Source organism: Lethenteron reissneri, unplaced genomic scaffold (genome assembly GCF_015708825.2).
Source record: "Lethenteron reissneri isolate LAM-NWPU_2019-01 unplaced genomic scaffold, ASM1570882v1 scaffold_1017, whole genome shotgun sequence".
Classification (NCBI taxonomy): domain Eukaryota; kingdom Metazoa; phylum Chordata; class Hyperoartia; order Petromyzontiformes; family Petromyzontidae; genus Lethenteron; species Lethenteron reissneri.
This window is the reverse complement of record NW_026890692.1, coordinates 1-7,600: the sequence shown is the minus strand read 5'-3', so window position 1 is coordinate 7,600 and position 7,600 is coordinate 1.

Below are 7,600 nucleotides of genomic sequence, written 5' to 3'. Positions count from 1 at the left end.
GAAGCGGTTGTAATTTCCGCTGTTGTAACTTCTGCAGCGCGAGCTTCCCGCAAGAGGGCGCTATGCCTCACAGGCGGGTACAGGAGGCTGCCAGTCCACGAGGGGGGGGGGCTGTGCTGCTGTGCCACGTTGACCCACACGAGATCAACAGCATCCACGGCGGTGAGACGTTAACTACCTCACCTGTGCACAGGAGGTCGTGGGTTCGATGCCGACACTGACGCCTGCTGCTGCTGTACATTTGGAGTTTGCGTGTCTCTCTCCCCGTGGTCGCGTGGATTTTTCTCCAGGTCAAGGTTTTCCCTCCACATTTAGAACCAACAATGTGCGTTCAGAGTATTTGGCCGCTATATATTTACACGCGATGATAAGCAAGTGAGTTGAGCTATCATTTGTGATAGCCATGTCGCTTGTGGATAAAGAGCTACATAGCTCAGTGGAGCCCTTCAACCTGGTAAAAAAAAAATAATTCTAGATTTGAAGCTTTCGTGACTGCAAGGATTCATACTCTTAGGTTTTTTCGGTAAAGTCACGTAGGTAAAAAATAAATAAAAGTAGAAATAATAGAAATACAATTATAAATCACGACGTTTCGGAGGCAACACAAGTCTCCGTCATCAGGTGGGACCGTCACAGCTAGATTTACTTGAAAATAAGTTATATTATTTTTACTTTTATTATTATTTTTACCTACGTGACTTTACGGAAAAAAACCTAAGAGTAAAAAATGAAAAAATGTTTATTTTTAACTGCAGCCCTTTGTGGCAATTTGGTTCGAGCCCGGCGTCCGCCCTGGTTAATACAGCCCGGGTGTATTTGACCGTAAAAAGACGGTGCCCCCTCTGCTTCGCTCACGCTTGGATGTTAAAGACCTCCCCCGGGCGGGCGGCGTGGTTTGAAAGCAGAGTGGGGCCTTGTCACGGCGAATTCGCCAACCTCAGTTTGATTCACCGCCGTGATATCAGTGGAAATGATCTCATCTTGTCCGGGCATCGTCTAGGTCGATTCAGCGCTACATTAGTACCCGGTGCGGTATGATACGGCAAAAGCATTAGTTTGACCGTCGCCCGATGAACATTACTCATGTACTGCAGGGCAAGCGCCTGTGTGATCTCTGAGGTAGCTCTGTATTATCTGCTCGGAACGATATTTCCCAAGGGATTGATCGTCTTCTGACGAAGCAACGCCGATGGAAGCGCGGTCGTTGCGAGAACGTCGGGGAATGAGCCGATTGTAGTTTAAAGTGAACCCTCGTGATGAGGGACGCGCGCGCAGACGCACACACAGAGTGCCGGGGCCTGAACCCAGCCATCTCCGCGGAAGTGGCAGTGCAAGTCGGAGAATGTGCGAAGGAAGTGGCGTACGGAACCGTTGCCTTTCTCGGGAAAACATTTGTCGAATGCGACGATAAAACAACAATAAAACAATAAAATAACAACAAAACAATGACCGAGTGAGCGGTCACACCACGTGATCTAGCCACGCAGTCGCACCACCCGGGCTAGCCGTGTGGGCTAGCCACCCTCGCTAGCCGTGTGGGCTAGCCATGTGGGCTAGCCCTGCGGTCTAGCCACCCTCGCTAGCCCTGCGGTCTAGCCACCCTCGCTAGCCCTGCGGTCTAGCCACCCTCGCTAGCCATGTGGGCTAGCCATGTGGGCTAGCCACCCTCGCTAGCCATGTGGGCTAGCCACCCTCGCTAGCCATGTGGGCTAGCCACCCTCGCTAGCCATGTGGGCTAGCCACCCTCGCTAGCCATGTGGGCTAGCCACCCTCGCTAGCCATGTGGGCTAGCCGCGCCAATGCAGGCTGGGCTTGGCGGCGCCTCCCCACGCAGCCAGTGCCAATTTCCAGACGGCAAAGCTGTGAGCCACGGTGAGGTCGGCGGGCAAGCCCTCGCTCAGCTCCCCGGAGCGCTCCACGCCCTTTGCCTCCAGGTGATTGGACAGCGTCTCGCTCAGCCTGGCGGGGGTGGGGGGGCAGGGGGAAGGAACAGGAGGTGTTCAGTTTGAAAAGTTCAGTATGTTTCCTGGCAGAGCCTTAGTCTGGCTCGATGAGTCTGGCTAAAATATATTCCGCATTCGCCAAGCACACTTGCCGCCAAAGAAAAAAATATACAACAATATATATGACACCTCAAGAAGTCATAAGTCAGTAACGGTTATCAACCTATGGGCTCATTTCCTATCATAGCACTGGGGAATTTCCACTACTGATGATGAGCACCGCCTCCATGCTGCTTTGAGCAGGAAACCACTTTGATTCTGAGCGAACACTCGGGACAGATGTGCTCTTCGCGATGGTGATGCTGCCACTACCGCCGCCACTACTGCTGCTGCCACTGCTACCACTGCCACCACTACCACTGCCATCGCTGTTACCGCTGCCATCACTGCTGCCGTCACTGCCAGTACCACTGCCACCACTGCCGTTGCCGCCATTGCTGCTACCAGCACCACCGCTACTGCCACTGCCGCTGCCACCATTGCCACTGCCGCTGCTACCATTGCTGCCGTCACTGCCACTGCCGCTACCACCACTGCCACTGCTGCTACCACTGCTGCTGCCACCACCGCTGCCACCGCTGCTACCGCGATCGCGCGGGAGGTAGGATGCACGCGACGTTACCCCCACTGCTCCTGGTAGTTGTCGTAAGCGCGCTCGCGGCACAGGCCCAGCGCGATGAACTCGTGCAGCTCCAAGAGGAAGCTGTCGGCCGGGCAGGTGGCCAGGAAGCGGCCACTGGTACTAACCCTGACCAAGTAGCCACTGGTACTGAGCCTGACCAAGTAGCCACTGGTACTGAGCCTGACCAAGTAGCCACTGGTACTGAGCCTGACCAAGTAGCCACTGGTACTGAGCCTGACCAAGTAGCCACTGGTACTGAGCCTGACCAAGTAGCCACTGGTACTGAGCCTGGCACTGACCCTGACCAAGTAGCCACTGGTACTAACCCTGACCAAGTAGCCACTGGTACTGAGCCTGGCACTGACCCTGACCAAGTAGCCATGGTACTAACCCTGACCAAGTAGCCACTGGTACTGAGCCTGACCAAGTAGCCACTGGTACTGAGCCTGACCAAGTAGCCACTGGTACTGAGCCTGACCAAGTAGCCACTGGTACTGAGCCTGACCAAGTAGCCACTGGTACTGAGCCTGGCACTGACCCTGACCAAGTAGCCACTGGTACTAACCCTGACCAAGTAGCCACTGGTACTGAGCCTGGCACTGACCCTGACCAAGTAGCCACTGGTACTAACCCTGACCAAGTAGCCACTGGTACTAACCCTGACCAAGTAGCCACTGGTACTGAGCCTGACAAAGTAGCCACTGGTACTGAGCCTGGTACTAACCCTGACCAAGTAGCCACTGGTACTGAGCCTGACCAAGTAGCCACTGGTACTGAGCCTGACCAAGTAGCCACTGGTACTGAGCCTGGCACTGACCCTGACCAAGTAGCCACTGGTACTAACCCTGACCAAGTAGCCACTGGTACTGAGCCTGGCACTGACCCTGACCAAGTAGCCACTGGTACTAACCCTGACCAAGTAGCCACTGGTACTAACCCTGACCAAGTAGCCACTGGTACTGAGCCTGACCAAGTAGCCACTGGTACTGAGCCTGGTACTAACCCTGACCAAGTAGCCACTGGTACTGAGCCTGACCAAGTAGCCACTGGTACTGAGCCTGACCAAGTAGCCACTGGTACTGAGCCTGGCACTGACCCTGACCAAGTAGCCACTGGTACTAACCCTGACCAAGTAGCCACTGGTACTGACCCTGACCAAGTAGCCACTGGTACTAACCCTGGCCAAGTAGCCACTGGCACTGACCCTGACCAAGTAGCCACTGGCACTGACCCTGGCCAAGTAGCCACTGGCACTGACCCTGACCAAGTAGCCACTGGTACTAACCCTGACCAAGTAGCCACTGGCACTGACCCTGGCCAAGTAGCCACTGGTACTGACCCTGACCAAGTAGCCACTGGTACTGACCCTGACCAAGTAGCCACTGGTACTGACCCTGACCAAGTAGCCACTGGTACTGACCCTGATCAAGGAGCTACTGGTACTGAGCCTGCTACTCGCTGTGGTATTACGCCACGAATACCAGCAGCACACAGCACAGAAATGAGCAGTATTCGCTTTGTTTAATATGCCCCTGTCACATGCACGCGCGCCTCGGCACATAACCCGCACGAATATAGACAGAAAGTGTCGATCCTGGCCAAGCAGACTTTATGAACCCTCAGGCGTGTTCCGTGTGCTGTGTGCACTCATTCACGGTGTGCGAAAGCTATTATCGACCTCTTGACTGTATAATTGCATCGCACATTACACGTACAGTACACACAAAACAAAGGTCCCGTATAGCCGTTGACAATGTTAGGGCAAGTGCTGTTGACGAGTCCCATCGCACCTACGAAGACCGGCACGGCTTTGTCTCACCAACATCTCTCGAAGTGATTTTATTTCTCGGCCTACTCTTCCACGCCGGCAAGTGCCCAGCCTGGGAGAGGGTGAGAGGGCACCCACCACCACTCTTTACCCCGCCACGCGAAGCACAGAGACTCATGGACTGGAAGAGACCCGCAGCCCCCCACTGGTAGACTAAATGCCCCCCCCCACTGCTGTGTTGAACTCCGCTTAGATTCTGGGTTCCAATCCAGGAATGGACTGCTCGGCCGTGGTGGTTAATCTGGGTACTCAAGTGTGGCGGGTTGATGGTCTCTGCCTTGATAACCAGGGAATTACTAGCGGGACACGTCTATACAACCCCACAGACTCCTATCGAGACCCACACAGCCTCGAGACCCACAGACTCGCGTGTAGGCCCAGACTCGCAAAGAGACCCATCGACTCGCACAGGGACTCACGGACTCACGTGTAGGCCCAGACTAGCACAGAGACTCACATAGAGACCCATATACTCGTGCAGATGACCCACAGACTCACGTGTAGGCCCAGACTAGCATAGAGACTCACATAGAGACCCATAGACTCACACAGAGACTCATATACTCGTGCAGATGACCCACAGACTCACGTGTAGGCCCAGACACGCACAGAGACCCATCGACGTACGCGAACGACACTTGCATGGAAACGCGTTCAGACCCATAGACTCGCACGGTCTACTCCACTCTTGTGTCAGGCGACGTGTTCAGTAATTAAATGCCGATGTCACCGTCTGCTCCTCGCCACGGGAGGCCTCGAGCAGAGAGGGAGACGGGGAGTCGTCGCGTTTTGCTCTTCCTCCGTCGAAGGAGGAACTCCAGACATCAGTGGGTGGTGGTGCACTGCTGTTAGTGCTGTAGTCGCTGCACTGGGTTGGGTTGCAGTGGCCGCCGTGGCTCGCGTCTTTAACTTGAAGCTGGCGAGGGAGGCGGAGAGCCTCGGCCTCCCTGGAGCTCTTCTGACGCGGCTGGTGGTCGCACCGGCAGTGTCGAGACGCGGGGAGGAATGACCGAGGCAGGAGGTGCGATTGTGTGGGGTCACGTAGCCCGCGTGTCCAGCCACCGCGGGCCCGAAACAGCTTTTGTTCGGCCGGATCGAGGGGGCTAAACGGGCACGGCACGGGCTAGAGAAGAGATGGAGTGATGTGGTACGGGAGGATGTGGAGCGGCCTCTGTGGAGGAGGAGGCTCGTGAAGGACGCTACTGCTGCTACTGGGCAGTTGGAGGCAGTCGCCCTCCAACAACAACAGAGGGCGGAGGAGCGACGCTCACAACAACTTGCAGAGTAAAGTAATTGTATTTTTTCATTTGCTATACAGCCAGATAATGACAAATCGCTAACCTTAAACACCCAATCGTTCATAAAAGTTGAAGGCAGTATAATACTATAGTAATAGAGCAAGTGGAACCGGAATTGATAGCTTGAAAACATTTAGCTCCTAGTATAATCCAGCACTGACAAACACACTGACTCCGTCTGCTGCTGCGGCGTCCCTCTTGCTATACGATAAGTCGGAGGTCAGAAGTTTATAAGCTGAGTCAGGCCTATTCAGCTGTACATGCAGCTCAGTTCTCAATCTCTCGCAAGGCCCGTTGTAGCCTCTGACCCTGCCTTTATAAGCCCCTGAGAGACACGAAAACCCACAGATCGAACCCAGGAGCTCAGCAGAGTTTGCTCTGATTCTTTGACCCAGCCATTATGAACCTTCTGAGAGAGAAACACCCAGACCCAGGCCTTGTAACGCAGGATCTCAGTATTGTTGGCTCAGTGTCTCTGACCCAACCATTTTGGACCTTCTGAGAGAGACACCCAGAGCTTGAACCCAGGATCTCAGCGCCGTTGGCTCCGGATCACTGACATGGCCGTTATGAACTCTTAGCCTCATGGCTGCAACAAAAAATCTCAGCCATCGTGGAATATTAATCTGTCATCACATGATTAAACGATCTTCGTTTTTAGATTAATTATTGTAATTTAATTCATGCAAAAGTGACCTTTATCACTCACATAGAGACCCATAGACCTGCAGCAGCAAGTAATGCAACTGGCTTTGATGATTTCAGCAGATTGTCAGATGCACCAAGACACTTTACCATGCCATGTCATTTTATTTCCTTGTTGAATTAATCACAGTTTCATTTGGGGTGAATTTCAAGATTTCCACTCCGTCAAAGTGCCCACCCTATTCTCTGGATTATTAGACGTGCTTTTCTTCCCCTGTGCTTTTAAACAGACAAGTTGGGGGTGCATCTTCTAATTGAATATTGAATTGTGTCATGCGTTTGGTTTTCATCTCACTAAAAATAGAATGATTCGGAGGTGTAGGAAACCACAGGCACACTAGAAGGGCGGGCAGAACCGGCACCAACAATTTACGAAGCTCTATGGTCCGAGAGTAGATGTTTGACCAACTCCATGAATGTTGTTTTTGTGCTCCAGTAGGTGAGTGTGTGTGTGTGGAGGAGACTCGTGAAGGATCCGACTGGGCAGTTGGAGGCATTCGCCCTCAAACAACAGTGGAGGGCAGAGAAGCGACACTCACAACAATGAGAGGCTCTCCAGGTGGCTAAAACTCAGCGAGTTGGCACAGTGTGGAGCACGGGTGGTGCATCTGCCAGTCATCTCAGTCAGTTAACCCACAACACCTGGGTCTGTTCTCATGTTCTGTGACCTGTCAGTGGGCCTTCGGCACTTCGCGTGGCTTCAAAGTGCACCGAGCCTTGCACAAGTGCTGTGGTGACAATACTGCCACGTAGTGGTGAATGACAGCTGTTGTTGGGTGAGCAGATTTGGAAAACTTGCATTGGGTGCGTCTTAATGCCCAGTTGAGGTGTGTTAGTGTGTGCGCTATTACAAGATGAGGGGGAGCGGAGGTGCAGTGGTTAACGCGATGTTCTACAAACCTAGCGACACCAGTTCGATGCTCACGGCCAACACCAGTGACGATTATCTGAACCGGTCCTGGGCCTCTCCTGAGATCAACTCAGCTGTAATTGAGTGCCTTGTGTGGTGTGGCAATATCGGCACTGGGGAGATAAAGGCGGCCATGCAAAGTGTTGTCCACCCATCCCCTCATGTGCCGTGCGGGCCATCATTCATGCGTGTTAATAGCACTTGCCTAACAGTCTAAATGGGGGATATTTTTTG